Genomic DNA, 17,974 nt, shown 5'->3' with positions numbered 1-17,974 from the left:
CATATTAATATTTAATATGTATTTAATAATTTTGAATATTTAATAAAAATTGAACCGTATACGTTTTTTTTCCTTTTCACAAAAATTATCTTTTAAGTGAAATTTTGCACGATACCGATGGTATAGTTTACTCCAATTCGGTTTTATCTGAGAATTATAACTTATAACATAGTCTACAGCAGGTTATTTAAATAAAAAACAAATTGAGCTATGTAATCAAACAAATATTGTATTAATTTGTTTTATGTAAATCCGTTGACCATCTTATTATTTTAATTATTATTTTTATTCTTACTGGGGACACGATGAAAGTGATAAAAAAAACTTTCAACGTTTTAACATTAAATGTAATTATTTTCTGAAAAATATCAGATAAACAGAGTGATATGCCGTTTTTTTAATAGATTTTAGACCGGAGCCAATACTTATAGCCAATACTAATCTATAAAATTCTCTGCGCGTACATGTTTCATTTTTTAGATTCAGAGCAAAGCATGCAGGAACGTATTGGTTTTAAGTTGATTTTTTTTTTAATCCTTTTCTACCTGTGTAGTCAAACTTTTGGGTATAGCAAACCTGAATTAAAAGTATCATGCAGCTACTTTTCGGGTAGAAAATCGAATGCAGCTAGTATTTTTGAGGCTCAAAAACTTGAAAGTAAAGCTTTATTTAGTCCATCAAGCGTTGATGAGATAAACAACTCGACATTATTTTGATTTGAACTTTTCATCGTTCAGATAATTTTATCTAACCAACTTCTTGTTTCCTTTAAAATATTTATACATAAAACATCTTTCGTGTTTACGAGTTCTGATGATAGTTTATATATATTTTTAAATAATGCTTTTCACTGAGTTTTTAATTTTTTAATAGTTGTTCTCATACAAGTACATACGAATATTTTACTACGTGTAACATATGAATTACAGTTGTATTAGATAAAATACATAATAAATTAAATGTACATAATCGATAGATTACACGGAACATAGTTTATAATCGTTTTTCGTGCACCACGATCATCACTTATGACGCAAGAACCACATAACACACGTCACTCAAAACTTGTGTCTTACATGCTTATTTTTTAATTATACGTAGGTCAATTTTCCATTTTAATTTCACCTAATATTTTATAATTTTTACGAATATTTGACAATATCAACTTGTCGATTACAATAGAGTTCCCAATTTCTCTATAAAATGTTTAAAAAATGTGCGTTTACGATGTAAAATAGGTATAACTTTATCATCGGCTCATATAAACTTTTTCTTCTTTTTTTCTTTATAAACTTTAATATTTTATTAGTTGTAGTAAACAAAGGTGTTTTTGAGTTATTAAAAATAAAAAATGGTTTTTTATTTTTAGAGCAAAATTTTTAATTTTTATTCGTCATCTTTTACGTACTACTGTATTAAAAATTTAAAACCGAAATATCTGTATATTATTAATATAATATAAAAATAATATTTTACATTTTTTTCCGGAAGAAATATTAATTATTTATGACAAAATATATGTAAATTTTCAGTTTAACGATATTTCATTAGATTCGGATTCTTAATTTTTGAATCACTTATTTAATAATAATAATATCTCATTAATTCAGTCAACGGACACCGATTAAAATTTCGTTTTCTAAATACTAAACATAAAATTCTTACAGTACGAGTCCTGTTAAGAATATCTTCTAGTTTGATTATACATTTATACTCTTAATTCCATAACAGTAATACTGCACTACGGATTTGCTTTTGAATGGGCAGTGCGGGACGAGTTCGTAATTTCAATCGTCCTTAAACGCATCCTTTCAGCACATTTTTATTTTTTCATTTCATCATCTAATTCTCAATTGGTGTGCCGCGAGATCAACGAGGTGTGTCCCGAAAAATGTCTGATATTTGTGATTACGCTGGTAAAAAAAAAATATTGAAAACAGTAGGTATTTTATTTGGGCGTATATCGATTCCGCCGAAAATATATATACATGTAACATCACTATATACACATTACATTATAATATATATACATACCATATCTAGCACGACGGTATAGTGGCACGAAGCTATGTAAGAAAAAAAGCATATAAATGTTAAAGAATAAATAAATAATTGTAATATATATATATATATAATAATTAGCAACAATTGTAGTTGGATTGAAATATAAACTTTGAGCTGAGCATGTTTTTATAATACATCAAAATGCGGTACCGTATGTGTTTGTACTTTTGTCTGGAAATAAGAAATAAGATAATGGAACATAATGTCAATTTTTAAAAATATGAACCGTAAACAGTTGATAGAAATATTTTGAGCAACTATAAAATGTACCACCTACAAATATTTTGTCACTAAAGCATGGCAATTTTAAATTATAATTTGTAGAGTAGAATAAAATATCATTTATTGTGTCAGTATTTAGTAGAAAATCTACAGTAAACAATATTATGTGTCTACAAAATCCGAAAATGTACTAATATTATATGTTATATTCTTGTGTACACATATAAATTTTCGGTGGAATAGACTTATAAAAATATTCGGCGGAATCGATAAGCTCCCATTTTATTTCATTGCATTTGTTTATCTGTACAGATAAATCATACGTGTGTAGGTTAAAATGACGTAGTTTCTAGAACTGTACATTTGTTCGGAAATGAATTGAAATTACCGATTGATAAAACTGTGACAGTTAAATGTCAATTAGTTGTGCAGGTAAGGCGATACATAGGTAGGTAAACTGTATAATGTACACTATACGGTTTTAACCCAAATGGATATCTTAGCGCGTAGCCAAAGTTTTTGTTGTTGTCAAGTGCATGAGTGTGCCGCGAAAACTTGTGGCGAATAAGTGTGCCGTAAATAAAACAAGGTTGAGAACCACTGGTCTATTGTGCTTTTACCAACGTATAAACACCGCGTGATTTCCAGGCCCCTCTATTTTTTGTTTCGCGACATTTTTCATAGCGATACAACACCGATAAAACCAAATCAGTCGTCATCTACCGACACATGTTCGCAGTATACTGCCACGTCTCCTACTGCAGTCGATCGTAGCAGAATCATTATGACACTGAAGTCCAAGCATAAGCGGAAGGGTAAGCATTTTGGAGATATTGATTATAATAATGCGTATTATAATGACGTTGGTCGAACTCAACATAGCTTATTACGCACGTAATTTTGTAGCAAACTGAAACATTTGCTTTTGATTAATTGAGATGATATTGCAATGGACGCATCGCCATAGTGACATAACACACGGATGTATGGATCAACTATGTAAATCATATCTATTACGATTCATTTCAAATCTTAATATTATGACAAATTTTGACCAACTCCAGTTTAGTTGTACTACTATTATGCGCCGTCTAAGTTACTAATATATTTGGTTGTTTGGGGTTTTCCAAGTGACATTCTCGACAACATTTAAATATTAAAACGCTTATTATTTATTAACCATTACGCTTATAATATTTCTAAATGATAATGGCCACTAAAAGAAAACTATTAGATAATAAAGTAATAATAATAAAAAGTAATGCGAAAAGAGCGTTTTACGTTAACGACAATTTTTTCGTAACAATCGCATACTTTTACATTACACTGCAATACCGCAAACTAGGAGGTAGTTTTAGAGGAGGACCTTAAATCCATGTACAGGTTAGGTTAGATTTTCTTATGGATATTGTTTTTAAATGCTACAATTTACACACACACATTATATACGATATTAAAAAAAGAAGAAATATATATTTTGAAAATTAATTTTTCCGTTCTATTAAATGGTGCAATTTATTACTGTTCATACTTATGAACGCAATTTTCCGTAATTTTCCTAAACCGAAAAGTATGATCAATAACTCTAGAAATCCTATGGTCCATAACAACCTTACAAATTTTATTCCATTTTGATTAACTAAATAATTAAAATTATATTTTAACCCTAGACACGAAACGTATAAAACAATTAGATGTTAAAAAAAAAGCAATTTATGATTTTGCCGACTTATAACGAGGACATAAATATCCTACTATAACTTAAGTTTTTAGGCCGGTCTCATACTTGAACCGACCACGTACTATGGTCGACTATGTACGGCTCGATTTATTTTTTATCTACTGTGGCATGCATACTTATCGGATACATAGATTGCGGATGTCGTATTTGATTTTTATATTAATTTTTTACATATTTATAATTAAAATACTCGTTTTTTGCTTACGATATATTCAAGAAGATGAATGAGTTGTTTTATCTGGTTGAGATTAGTAGTAGTATGTTGATATGGTGAAGAAGAAGACGTTCAAGAAGAACAGAATGGGGTATCAGATATTCAAGAAGAGAGATGAAGCATGGTGAGTTTCACCATTTAATGGATGATACAAATGAAATCCTGTGAAATTTTTTAACTACTTTCGTATGAGCTAAAATACATTTACCTATATTCTGAAAAGTATCAAACTTGAGATTATGAAGTTTTACAAACATTCTCGTTCTTGAATAACAAGAATATATTTTTCGTGATCATGAATTACGTCCATGATTAATAACAATATAAACAATGACAATAACGTCAAAATGTAAAAAAAATACAAAATCAATATACAAAGTTGTACCACCTACGGGGGAAAATTCGGGCAATTGAGATCCAGTCACAGGTTGGATCTAAAAGCCATGGCGGCCGTACGACAAAATCGGGTTTAATGTGAAGGGAGTAACCTAATTGGTTCCCATTTGAAAAGGTATTTTATTAGGTATAGCCGAATTGGTTCCTGTTTGTGTACAGATAAAATAATGACAATTTTAATTTTTAATACAATTTACCTACACTATTAAACATTAAAATCCAGCGGGCTAGTGCATAGAGAGCAAAAACCAACATTTTAAAAGCTATATATATGATATATAGACATAATTATTATATCGATAAGATAGAGTATATAAATATAATAGACTATAGATTACTTGTGACTAGCAAATTACTAGCAAACAGGAAAGAAATAATAAATACTTGGAAAATTGTATGACTGAGTACATTAATAAGAAAATTACGAGAATTGAATATTTAAAGAAAGTTATTATTTGTATATTTTTACCAATTTATAATGAAACAAAAAACAACTATAATTATAAATTTTTAATATTGCATTATAATGTTTAAATATTACATTTTACAACATAAATAATAAAACTTTAAAAACATTGATGATGTAATAATGGTAGATATTTTAAAATACTTCAATAGGACTTGAATATAATATTCTAAATAGTTTTCATTACAAAGCTTGTAAATATAGTTTTTATATATTTATCAAACGGATTCCTCAAAAAATAAAATCTCAACAGTATACAATGAATGAAAAAGGTTATTTAAAAAAAAAAAAAAAAAAAAAAAAAAAAAAATGATTTTCGCATATTTCATGTTTCTCATGTTTTAAATTATTTGTTTTGATATAATATCCATTTATTTTGTAATTTGATGGAGAGATACAATTTTTTATACTTGGGTATTCGAATATTTTCATCAACCAATATAAAATAAATATAAAAGACAATCATATATGAGTGTATTATGTGTTCTCTGGATGTTTATTGTCAAAAAAAACTTTAGACAGAAGCTGTCCAAAAAACGTAAATACTTAAATTTAAAATAACTCACTGGAAATATTTATACTAGAATTATTGATTAACATTTTAAAAGGGCTTAAAATGCTATATTTATATTAGTGTATTAATTTTAATATAAAAAAAAAAAAAAATTGATAGCTGAAACTAAACGGTTGGGATATTTCTATCCGAACGTTTTCATGTGTAATAATGGAATATCACGTTTGGCATACTTTAATCGATATACAAATGATTTTTTTCATGCCAACGGAAATAGTTCAAGAGCGTATTTGAAGTAGACATGCTTCATCGTTGGTACATTGTCTGAACTAAAATTATTTTATAAAACACTTTTGAGAGGATATAACACAATAGTGTGCGAGTGTATCGGTAAGACCAAAGAGATGTGATTTTTTTTACCCATCTATCGAGCAAAAAAATATAATGACTTTCTGGAAATTCGAAAGCTCTGGGCAAAAAATAAAATGTAAGCAAAAGTCCTAGAAACAACCGTTGTTGAAATCGTGCACGCTCGAAAGATATTTGTAGTGGTAGAAGTTGTGTTAGACGGAAGGTAAAAAAAAAAAAAAAAAATGAAAATCGAAATACGGGCACCGGTAACAAGATGTTGTTCCAGACCACCTAGAACAAATAATAATATAATAGATGGGATTTCGAAAGGGTTGTCGTGAACGCGCGGTACCCGCACCATAAACCTGCTGATGTGTTATCTCTCTCTCTCTCACTCTCATTCTCATCCGATATCCGTACGTTCGAAATGGTTAAACGTTTTCGCAATTTTTATTTGTTTTCGCACACGATAGACTCAAAATAAAATCCACGCATACGTATTGCATTACAAAATAAATGATTGTATAATTTTTCATTTCATGGGAAGCTTGTTTAAAATATTCTCTAATGCGTACAATGTTGCGCCCAATGCGCCTATTTTATGGTGATGACGTGCTCCGTGCGTAGGTACTGCAGACGTTCCGACGGAAGTCAAACAAAATTAAAACTTATCCGTAATACAGTTGAAGATCTGTACAACGAAAATCTTTACACAACAATTGTTTTCATGAAACTATTATAAAATTTTAATTGAAAACAAATAAAGCGTTTCTATATAACTAATAATATTTATATCATTATTTTTTAATACCATGATAAAATAATGTTGGTATTTCGAAGTTTTCAAAATGTAAAAGTTTCGCAAAACGAACGAGTCGCTATCGACACTATTATGTTTGAAGTGGATTATAATATGATGTAGCGGTTTTTAAACTGTAAGGCGCACCTCCCTTGGGAGGCACTTATTGGGCGAGGCCCGAGTAAAATATTTATACAGCTTATTACACTACCATATAGATATTTTTAGATCGGCAATAGTTTGTTACATTTAAATAGTAAAAATAGTTATTTTATTTATTCATGGGGAGGTTACATTATTTTTGTTTTGGGTGACTCAAAAATATTTGGGAACCGCTAGTATCTCGATTTACTAACATGCTGTTAAGAATATTGTTATTACGCATGACATAACTTATTGTGTTGTGCGCAACGGAAACGTGTTTTCAACGAAAATTTCTGTTAAACAAATTTTCATTTTCAGTAGAGGTTCGACTGTGTTTTTGGCATCGCACGAAACGTAATATTATTCGGCAAGCTTCCGTCTGCTTGTCGTCTCGAACAGTGAGTAAATATATATATATATTTATTTATCATCGAGAGAAGGGGGGGGCCGATGTTCGCAAGGGAGAAAAAGTGCCGAGATTAAGCGCAACGGATACCGTGTTCGTTCGGATCACACGAATTAGGTACGTGACGCAAAAGCAACATTTCACTCGACATCCGTAACGCATCATCGGGCAAGAGTAGATAGTGCGATGCGATGTCGTCCGAACGGAAAACTATTTCGCACGGATACGACACGGTGCGGCACGTTCGAGGAGATAACCAACGAAAAACGGCCGAAGTCGTAATAATATTGGTACGCGTGAAAATGATACACAGTCACTTCGTATCGTCCCGTGTATTCGCAACAATATTACCTCGGGGCCGCGTTCTTTGCAGAGCACACGCGCTCCTCACAAAGCTCGAAGGATCGTCGCCTAGTACCACGCATACGGGCTTGCGGTCAAGTCCTGCGAGGATGCTAAACGGATTATGACTGGTGGTGGGAGGGTTATTGGCCGGGTCGTAAACCGATATGGGCGAACGCAGTACCGCACGTCTGATACTTCATGAACGAAATGCGTTACCGAAACGCTTTTCATTCGTGTCTATTAGTTTTCGGTGTACGCTTGTGTGTGTACCGCACGACCAAAATGAATTCAGCACACGTGAAGCCCGGCTTAATTGATTAGCGTCACCATCAGTTCGAAATACTACGCGCGATAATAATGCGTTACGATGAAATCAATAATATCAATGAACGTCCCCAAGTTTACTCGTGCTAATCCCCGAGACTCGATTTGCACGCGTGGTTTTTCTGTTCCTTACATTGCATAAGGACTTGAGAACGGTTAAATGGAACACAGGATAAATATAAATGGTGATCACTTAACGTATCCTTTTTCATTTGAATGTTTCTCTTTTACGCCGAACAGAACTAACCTGTCCTCTCCTTAGTTTCCGTTTTTTCTTCAAAAGTAGTTCTACGTTTTAAAACCATCACACGATTCAATTTTTAGAGCCTTAGGCTGGGACTATACATGGCATTTTCCGTCTCGGGTCGTCCACCGCGTATAAATAATTACCAGATAGTCAATTTATTAGGCAAATTTAATAAAAGTGATGATGTAACTATCTTAATAAAAGAAAATATTTAATTAATTAATGCTAAAAACACAATTATAAATAATTGCAACTTAATAAATAAGTCAATGAAAATAATGAGTGTTTTTACTATAATTGGAATTTATCGATCACCAAACGATATTGTAGCTTTAATTGGCTTAGAATCATATTTAAATAATATCAGTAAAAGTATCTTTAATTATAATGTGTTTAGAAATGATAGAGATAGTACGTTTTTATAGAAGAGATGGTGGGGTCTTATTGGCAGTAAAAAATCTAGATCGCTTTATAATTAATGTTGATAATGTTCCTGGCATTCAACAAATTGTTGTGCTATCAAAGTATAATACAATTAATATTCTTTTAGGTTGTGTGTATATACCTCCCTCAACTTAAAGGGTTAACCCTTTCCAGCCCATTGGGTCCATTTGGATACGTATTGTATTCTTAAATGTTATTCCAATACAATTAGTCCGAAGACTCCAAATGGACCCATTAAAAACAAAAAAATTTATGTTCTATCAAATGGTACCACTGTTTTTAACATATGATTAATATTACTTGTTTTTATAGTGTTTCTTATGATAAAAACAAAATTACTTTTTTCGAAAAATTTGATAACTTTCGAAAATCATATTAAATTAAGTTTTTATTATTTTTTAGATTTATAAATTTTATTTGATTGCCAAACAAGTAAACATTCTCTACGAATACTTCGTTTTATTTTTATTTTACGTATTGACCTTAAATTTTTAGTTAATTTGAGTGTATCCATTTGGACCCATCGTTTAAAAAGAAATGGATAATTTAGACGATGACCAAATTATTGCTTTGTTGGAAGGAGATATTTCTGATCTTGATATTGAATTCTCAGATGATGAAAATGATATTCAAGTAAATAATTTAGATTATCTCTCAGTTGATTGGAACGTTGATTTTAATGCTAGCTTAGGTGACAATTTTGAAAATAATAATGACGTAGAACAATTAGAGCGTAATGAAAATCAATTATATTTTTAACAAATTTTACCACAAGAACAGTCATATGTTTCTTGTGATGATGATTCTGAAGTTCCTTTATCTGTTCGTTATAATAAATATCGAAAATCATTACCTAAATGGATTAAAAGAGACAATGACTTTGTTAACACTGATTTTGACAATTGTTTTACGCGTAACGATGACGATTTAACTCCTTATAATTATTTTAAAAAATTTATTGATTTAAAAATACTAGAAGAAATGGTATATCATACTAATTTATATTATACCCAAAAAACAAGTTCTTCAATTAATACAACAGTATTAGAAATGGAAACTTTTATTGGTATTCATGTATATTCTGGTATAGTAAAAATGCCCAGCTATCGTATGTATTGGTCAGATTGCACAAGGTTTGATGTAATTGCTTATGTTATGTCGCGTAATCGTTTTGAAAAATTATGAAATAATTTTCACTTAAACGATAATCAAAATGTATGTCCACGTAATCATATAAATTATGATAAGTTGTTCAAAATAAGACCTTTTATCGAGGCATTTCGTAAAAATTGTTTATTGACAGAACCCGAAGAATTTAATTCAATTGATGAATTTATTATTCCATTCAAAGGTCGTAGTAATTTAAAACAGTATAATAATAATAAGCCCCACAAACGGGGATTTAAAGGTTTTACATGTTGTGGTGGTAGTGGTATTATGTATGATTTTCAAATTTATACTGGAAAAAATACAACAACTAAGTCAGAACTCGATATAAGTGGTGATATCGTAAAAACTCTTGTTGAAAACTTGTAAATATTCTAATCATCGGTAACTTTAATTTGTCTAGCTTCCCGTGGTCTGATTATTCGTTTTATAATAATCCGATTGCTAATGTCTTTATACCATCTTATTTATTATAATATCAATAATATTGATATTTATAAAGTTAGTTCTTATATTATTGTAATATGACTGCCCGTGTATACCCCAGCCTTAGTCTAAAATATATTACGACGTAGTAATTCGTAGTGAATTGGATAAAAATAGATTACTTAAAGTCTTAAAAATTGAAACGATTCAATTGTATACGTAATAACGTTAGATGTTATCTGGGGTTAGTCCTATCCGGTTGAATACGACAATGAGCGTACACCTAATATTTGTTATAGCTGACGGCTTAAAAATAAAATAAAATAAAGTATTGACGTATTTCCTGGGTTCCGACCCCCGTGGCCACGAACAGAACTCTGTAGCCACAGCGGAACACGTCAATACTATGCATCGGTATAGTGGTGCAGCAGGTGTTGTTCAATAAATATATTATTTTCGAATCGTTAGAACAACCAAGGACTAAAATTGCGGTGCACCGTAACTGCGCATGCATCGTGGCCATTATTGTAATATATCACCTAAACTCCATTACAAGGTTTTTTTTTACACCTTAACTCCGCACATAATTTTTTTTTAATACCCTAACTCCGCACCTCATTTTTGTATACATTTTTGTACATAATTTAAAAAAAAACAATCAGTATTCTATCAATTTGGCCGTCATTATATAATTCATGTTTTTGTTTAGTTCTAACTATCCTACTTTCATTATTATTAGCAGAATGCATTCGTATGTAGAATCCGTCTCTATAGCTTATAAGTTTTTAATGAAAATTGCAATATTTAGATGTGCTGAAGTAAATAAATTTTACAGATTTACAAAATAATTTTATCAATACGGAGGGTCCTAAAATTATGTGCAGTTCGACACCCTTTGTGTAATACGAAATGTTAAGTGTATAGTATGAAATTAAAAAGTGTGTTGTGGTTCTATTCTCTATATCAGGGATGGGTAACTTAAAGTTACTAGAGGACCAATTTTTAGAAAATTAAAATCTAGCGGGCCGGAGCATAGGAAAAAAAATGTCATTTAAAATATAAATTTTAATTAGCATTAATATACATGAAAATAATAAATTCAACACACACGAAAGCACGATACAAATGATACGAAGAAACTGTTATAGTTAAATAGTTCGGTACAAACAGCCAGGGCCGGCGAAAGCTATGGACGACTTGGGCGATTGCCCGGGGCGCCAGCACGAAAGGGGTGCCAAACTGAAAATGGTTTTCATCTACTTTATCTTTTAATACGCATTAACGATCTACAGGAAGTAAGAATATAACAGTTGTGCTTTCTACTTCATATAGGTACTGCATCCATACAGCGCTGATTTTGATGTAAAAATAATGCATAGAAACATACTACCGCATTTGTCTGTGTAAATAAATAGATGGTCGTAATATTTATTTTCATAAAATATTTACCCGTTTACAAATAAATTTATATAACTAGACGATTACGTAAAAAAACGCGGTGGTAAAACCATTTGGACCTTACGGCGAAAATACCGCGGTGTGTGGCGTAAATCAAAAAGACACAGTTGCCCGACATACACGCACAATTTATTGTTTTCGATGAGCGCTCGCTACGTACAATCTGCTGTGTGATGTCAAATGTTCAAATTAACAAGTCACAGTTAACAGGTAATCAGTGCTCGACTTGAGGAGGGACGCAGGGGATAGAGTACCCCAACTAATTTTCAGAAATTTTAGCGTCCCCCTACTATTATTACGCTATAATCATAACGCTCAGCCAGTTTTGGGGGACGTTCATTTTTTTTAAAGTAAATAGAGTCCTTCTTCTTTAATTTTGCCAAGTCGAGCACTGCAGGTAATCAATATTCATATTTTTTGTTTAGTTAATTTTTACATAATATTTTGGTTCCTTATTAGTTACTTACAATGAACTCTGTTCTCTGGTCTTAATAAATGAGTTTTTAGTGAAACACAGTATTCCTATATTGTAGGCAGTGGTGGCGTGAAATAATATATTCCCCGACAAAACAATTGAAAAAGTAAAAAACGCCAAGCTCAAAATTAAAACTATTATATTCATGCAACGAAAAAACAAAAACCTGTCCAAAAATGCGTTGATATAATACCAATTTATTATACTAAATATGTACTAATTTTATTTAAATTCACTAAAAAACTTTATTTTACTACTACTCAAACTAAGTGGGTTGGAGGGGGGGGGAGGTTCAAGGGTGCCAAAACATGGTTTCGCCCAAGGCGCCAATACTTCTAGCGCCGGTCCTGCAAACAGCTATGGTTGAAAACTATATACAAATGATTATAAATAGATTATAATTAATGCTTATACACATATATGACATTAGACATTTAACGATGTTTAATACTAGATAACAATTATTATATCAATAGGTTAGAGTATAGACGATAAACTTGAAAATTGCATATTGTTATTTTAAAATATAGCACGGGCCAGATAAAAAAAGGCTTGACAGTTGCCCAACCTTGTTCTATATTATGATATTTGTTTTTAATTTAAATTTTTATATAATTTTTTTAGAATTTCAAGATGTATCATCAGTAAAATCTAAAATACCAACTATTTTAACTGTATTACTCATTACTGTTAACGTTTGAAATGGGAAAAGAAGAGTATGACAAAATCCTTAAGTGTGCAGTATGAAAAAGTATATATTTTAGCCTCTGAGAACAACTCGAGGGAGAAACGAACAATTTTTTAATCAAAGCCTATAAACCGGTCGAAGAGGAAAATGATTAAATTATATTTTTTTTTTATCCCAACAAATATTCAATGTCTCAATATATGTTTTGTTCGACAAGTCGTTTTTTATACTTGATGACTTTTATTTTTAATACAGTTTATACATAATGCTAATGACGCGCGTATTAATCAACGAACAATATAATATATATAAATGTTCGGTAGACGACGGATATGTATTATAATATATTTTAGCACACGGAAAAAAGACAATATTTTTGTTGACGCATATTTCGGAAAAAAAATTCCTATTCGACCTTTTTGATGTCAAATCCGACGGGAGGATATGTCACTACGGTAATAATATCTTTATTCCCCACTATTTCTGTACAGAAAGTACCCATTAATCGTCCAGGATGATCTTCAAAATTACCGATTCGATTTACCTTCGCTTTTTGTGCTTAGTAAAGATTTTTCTGTAAAGAATGTAGTCATGTTTCATAATAAAGGATAAGAGGAGCGGAATTTATTGTGTTTGAATGTACCAAATTTCGTATTAATACGTATCATTATGTATTTGGACGTGGTGTCATTTTTTTCACGACAAAATTTAACATTTTACGCATGATTGTTTCAAACACTCCCCATTTCCTTTACTTTATTTAATATTTATTTGTCTGATGTCGCCAGCAGAGGGGATGCCATGCACAAGTTTCGAATATTCTTCTTTCACGGAAAGTATAACTTATTTCTCCCCATTTGCTTTCTACAATCGTTTATCTTCGGTTTGAATTGTTGAATTTGATTTTTGGAGTTCACACTAAATCAAATTGAAAAAATACCTATGTACTTTTAACATTGATTATGTCTACTAAGACTTCTGAATATCTACTGAGCCCACCCAATTCCATCCTCACCATACCGTATTGACGGCAATTATTGTAAATTTATACACAAATCTTTAACCATTAGCAATTAAAATTAGTTTTTTTAGTTTTGAATTAATTTATTGTTGGTGTAAATGATCAAATTTATGTTAAAAGTATACATGTAGTGTTAAATTGTTTAATATTAAAACATATAAAATAGACACTATCTCTCATCTTAAAAACAATTCCTATAAAAATTTATGTTGATTTGAAAATGTATTTCGACTGTTTAAAGTGCGTGAAATATTAACTATGTTTGATGAACAGAAAATAAATAAATACATTTTAATCGCAGTTTGTTTTTGGCCATGAAAAATGAAAAATGTCTAAAAATACTAAAATCATGAAATTAAAATTATTAAAATTGCCATAAATTTTTGTTTTTGAAGTATTTGTTGAATTTATTGTAAATACGTTAAAAAAAAGCCGCTGTCTAATTATGTGCATGTTTCGACTATATAACATAACTATATAACTATACGAGTATATAAGTTATTGTAATGATGTTCTCTATTTGATTATATAGTGTATTTATAAGCTATTAAACAACGGTTCTTTCGATACGTGCACATTCAACACAATTCATGTAATTATAGCCTAACCCAACAATACACTATTGACATCCTAAATTAGTAGGTCAAACCTTCATATTATCAGTCCGAAGTCCATCCCACCATACTACTTTGTATACAACATACAACATAGGCACAAAATCCTTTTCCCAAGCTCTTGACCATAAGCCGTCAGTGCGTGCGTAACTCTTGGTCATAGGCCGTCAGTACGTACGGTGTGTACGACCAAGAACCCTTCAAGTTTTACTCATTACTACGTACGATTATTTCACTTTTAACTTCACTATACGATTTAAGTTTTCCATGCGAGTATCAAAAATTCCCAGCATCAGTCCTCTAAATCCTATGTCTGTTTCAATTAATTTCAATCTCACTCTACTCCTCTAGTAGTCATAAGTATCCTGCTCATCGACACCCAAATACCATGGAATAAGTAAGAGCTTTTTTATTTAGCTATCAAGACTGTTAGCCAATTACACTAGTCGACTCCCAAACCTTTATAACCCTAAAAGCTTTCCCTCAAACAAGGAAAAAGATAATTAATCTAGACCCCAGATTCTTTGCTAGGGCACAAGCAAGTCATGCGTTGCTTTAGGATGGCATATAATTTTAAAGAAATCAAAGCGGAAAAATTAGATAAATATCGAAGACAGACGACAATAATTACTGTTATGCATCTTTACTATTATCGTATTAGCTCCATTAGCATGCTGTAACTATAAATGGTTACAGAATAATATAATTCCTATTGGTAATATCTTTAAAAAAGAGCGACAATTTAATTTTCATTTTAGGGCAGAAAATATCTAACTATGGACCTACTAGACCCATATTTTTATATCCTCTGTTTACTATATACCCCATAACGAAGCCCTATTTCATTTATATCCTTTTTATTCTCTTCTTTTTAATTTTTAGTGATTACAATTGTGCAAATTTTAAACAGTCGAAACCAATGAAAAAAGTTAACAATCGACAAAAAAAAAAATATAAGTTTTCTTAGATGAGATAGAAGGATCTTGAATAAAACATAAACATTCAAGCGCATGCTCTATGCTTATATCGAAATTAACTTCGAACTTTTTTTTTATTAAATACATCCAACTACTAGCGCGTATAGTTCATCACTGAGTTTTCTGAACTAAACGCTGTATCGATTGGCGAATAAATCGCGTTCGGTTTGTGTAATATAATTATTATTATAATATAGTTAATTTTTATGTCTTCGTTTGCAATCTAATTAAAGATTAACTTTAAGATTAACGGCCTTGGGAACGCAGCAAACTGCCTTTGATAGACACACTCGTATCGTGTCCCGACGCATATTGTACCCCAGGTACCGTCTTTGTCGCGGTCGAAGCAAGGGACGTGTTTATAAGACGGTTCACGTTTGTCTTTGGTTTCGTGCTAATTCATCTTCCAGTGTTCCGCTGTACAAATGTAGTAATACATTAATTTTGTTTTGTAAATATTTGATCTTATATTATTCAAAAATCACCGTGTATAAACCGGCGTTACAATTATTTTGGCTTTCTAAATTGACGAAAATGCACATTTATTTTACTTGGAAAAAAAACTAATCGTGTTTTCAGTGTCTGTTCTACACGAAACGAATGTTTACTTGGTTAAAATAAATATTTCGAAATAATATAAAAATAAAGCGAATCACTCTTCTCCCCCCACTGCGCGCGTACTTCGTCACTACTCGCTGAGAAAAAAAAAACACCGTTTTTTCGTTGCCGACAAGTAGAAACTCTATACGTTCACCATCCTGTCCTCGACGCAATATCCTAATTTCGACTTGATGTGCAGGAGAAATTCACGCGGAAAACGCGTTGAAAAATAACCTCTCGTCGCTCGCGCCGAGACAAGACTCCAACAACTCCGAGCTCATTCGCGAGATCTATGGGAAAACGGGATTTTTTTTGCTTCTTTTTAAAAATCACTTCCCAGAATATTTCTAACCACATTCACACATATGCGTGACAATAATATGTAATACAACAATCCACGTAAATAAAAAATAACGCTCATCCCTCATACTCAACTTAAACGTTTCACGCCGGTATCTCTTAATCCAACACCATTTAGATCAAACTTTTCCTAACTTTTGAGTCGTGACCCGACATTTGGATGAGCGTTCCCCCCCTCCAAGTAAAAAATCTAAAAAAATTGGTGCGAATATTAAACTGACAATTCGCATGAATTCGTAAGACCAATTCTGAAATTTTCATGACACTCCTTTCCTTCCAAAATAAAAAATCCAGGATCGGATGATAACACGTCTAGCCAACCTCTCCTTCTAAACAAAATTAACTTATTCAAATTTTTTCTAGTCCCCTCTCATGAATTTTTGATTTTAGTGGGGAAGGAGTGTCGTACAAATTTCGGAATAGGTCTTACGATTTCATGCGAATTGCGTGCGAAATATTTATTTTTATATTTTTTATTAATTGATTTTTAGATTTTTACTGGGGAGGGGGGTTGACAAAACGTCCATGAAATTGGGTCGCAAAATAGTTTTAATGGGTAGTTGTTCATAATCTGCCAAGAAAAATATTTTAGTTATCAAAGTCATTTCTGCAGTATTACATTAATGTATATGATAAAATGTTTTATATTAAAGTCATTACTAATATAATTATAATAAAGCATACCAGGTTTTTTTTTTTTGTCTACTCCAACACAAAGGACATTTATGGGCTGCCTTAGCATAAAGGTTGGAGAAAATTGGTATAGGCTATATTACGTCCACTTGTGACATAAGTATTATTTTTTTAATTCCTCAAGAGGAACAACAATCGCTGAGTGTTTAAATCAACCTATAGATACGAATAACGTCTACGAGTAAAATCGTATTGAAAAAAACATTTTTTTTATTAACAGTTACGCCGTAAGTTATACCTTTTTTCGTCGAAGTTTTCCGGTATAATAACTACGATTGGAAATTTGAAATACGATCTCCCTACAATAACTACTCAACGGACAACACGACTAATTTTTTTATCACAACAACTATAGGCATTCTTCTACTTTTCCGCCTTTTTTCCAATTATTTGGGGTCGGAAACTCTTGTCCTAAACCTCCACTCGTCTTGATTTTTTACATCCTCTACGCACACATCAACAGCCCTCATATCATTCTCAATCGTATTCAATCGTCTCTTTATTGGTTTCCCTCTTCTCCTTTTCCCTTCAACGTTAATTTCCATAACCACTCTTATTGCTTTTACTAATATTAGTATTTCCTTATTTCCTCTCGCCTCATCACATGCCCAAACCATATCAGACTATTTTTTCTCATATTGTCCAGTATCGATGCTACACCAATACTACCTCTCACATATTTGCTCCTTATACTATCTTATCTTGTCGCTCCATTCATCCATCTAAGTATTATCATTTTCGCAACACTCATAGTCTGTTCTATTGTCCTGTCAACCGCCCAACACTCTGAACCATATAGCATAGTTGGTCTTACTATA

The 17,974-nt window shown here is 31.4% G+C and overlaps 1 pseudogene; it reads left to right on the top strand.

Annotated features, from left to right (window-relative positions):
- Positions 1–2,979: 2,979 nt before the first annotated feature.
- The window catches only part of LOC112682839, a 54,698-nt pseudogene continuing 39,703 nt past the window's right edge, over positions 2,980–17,974 (top strand).

This window comes from Sipha flava, unplaced genomic scaffold (assembly GCF_003268045.1).
Source record: "Sipha flava isolate LNK unplaced genomic scaffold, YSA_version1 212_pilon_pilon, whole genome shotgun sequence".
Classification (NCBI taxonomy): domain Eukaryota; kingdom Metazoa; phylum Arthropoda; class Insecta; order Hemiptera; family Aphididae; genus Sipha; species Sipha flava.
The sequence above is the reverse complement of the archived record's forward strand: the minus strand, read 5'-3'. Positions and strand labels throughout refer to the sequence as shown.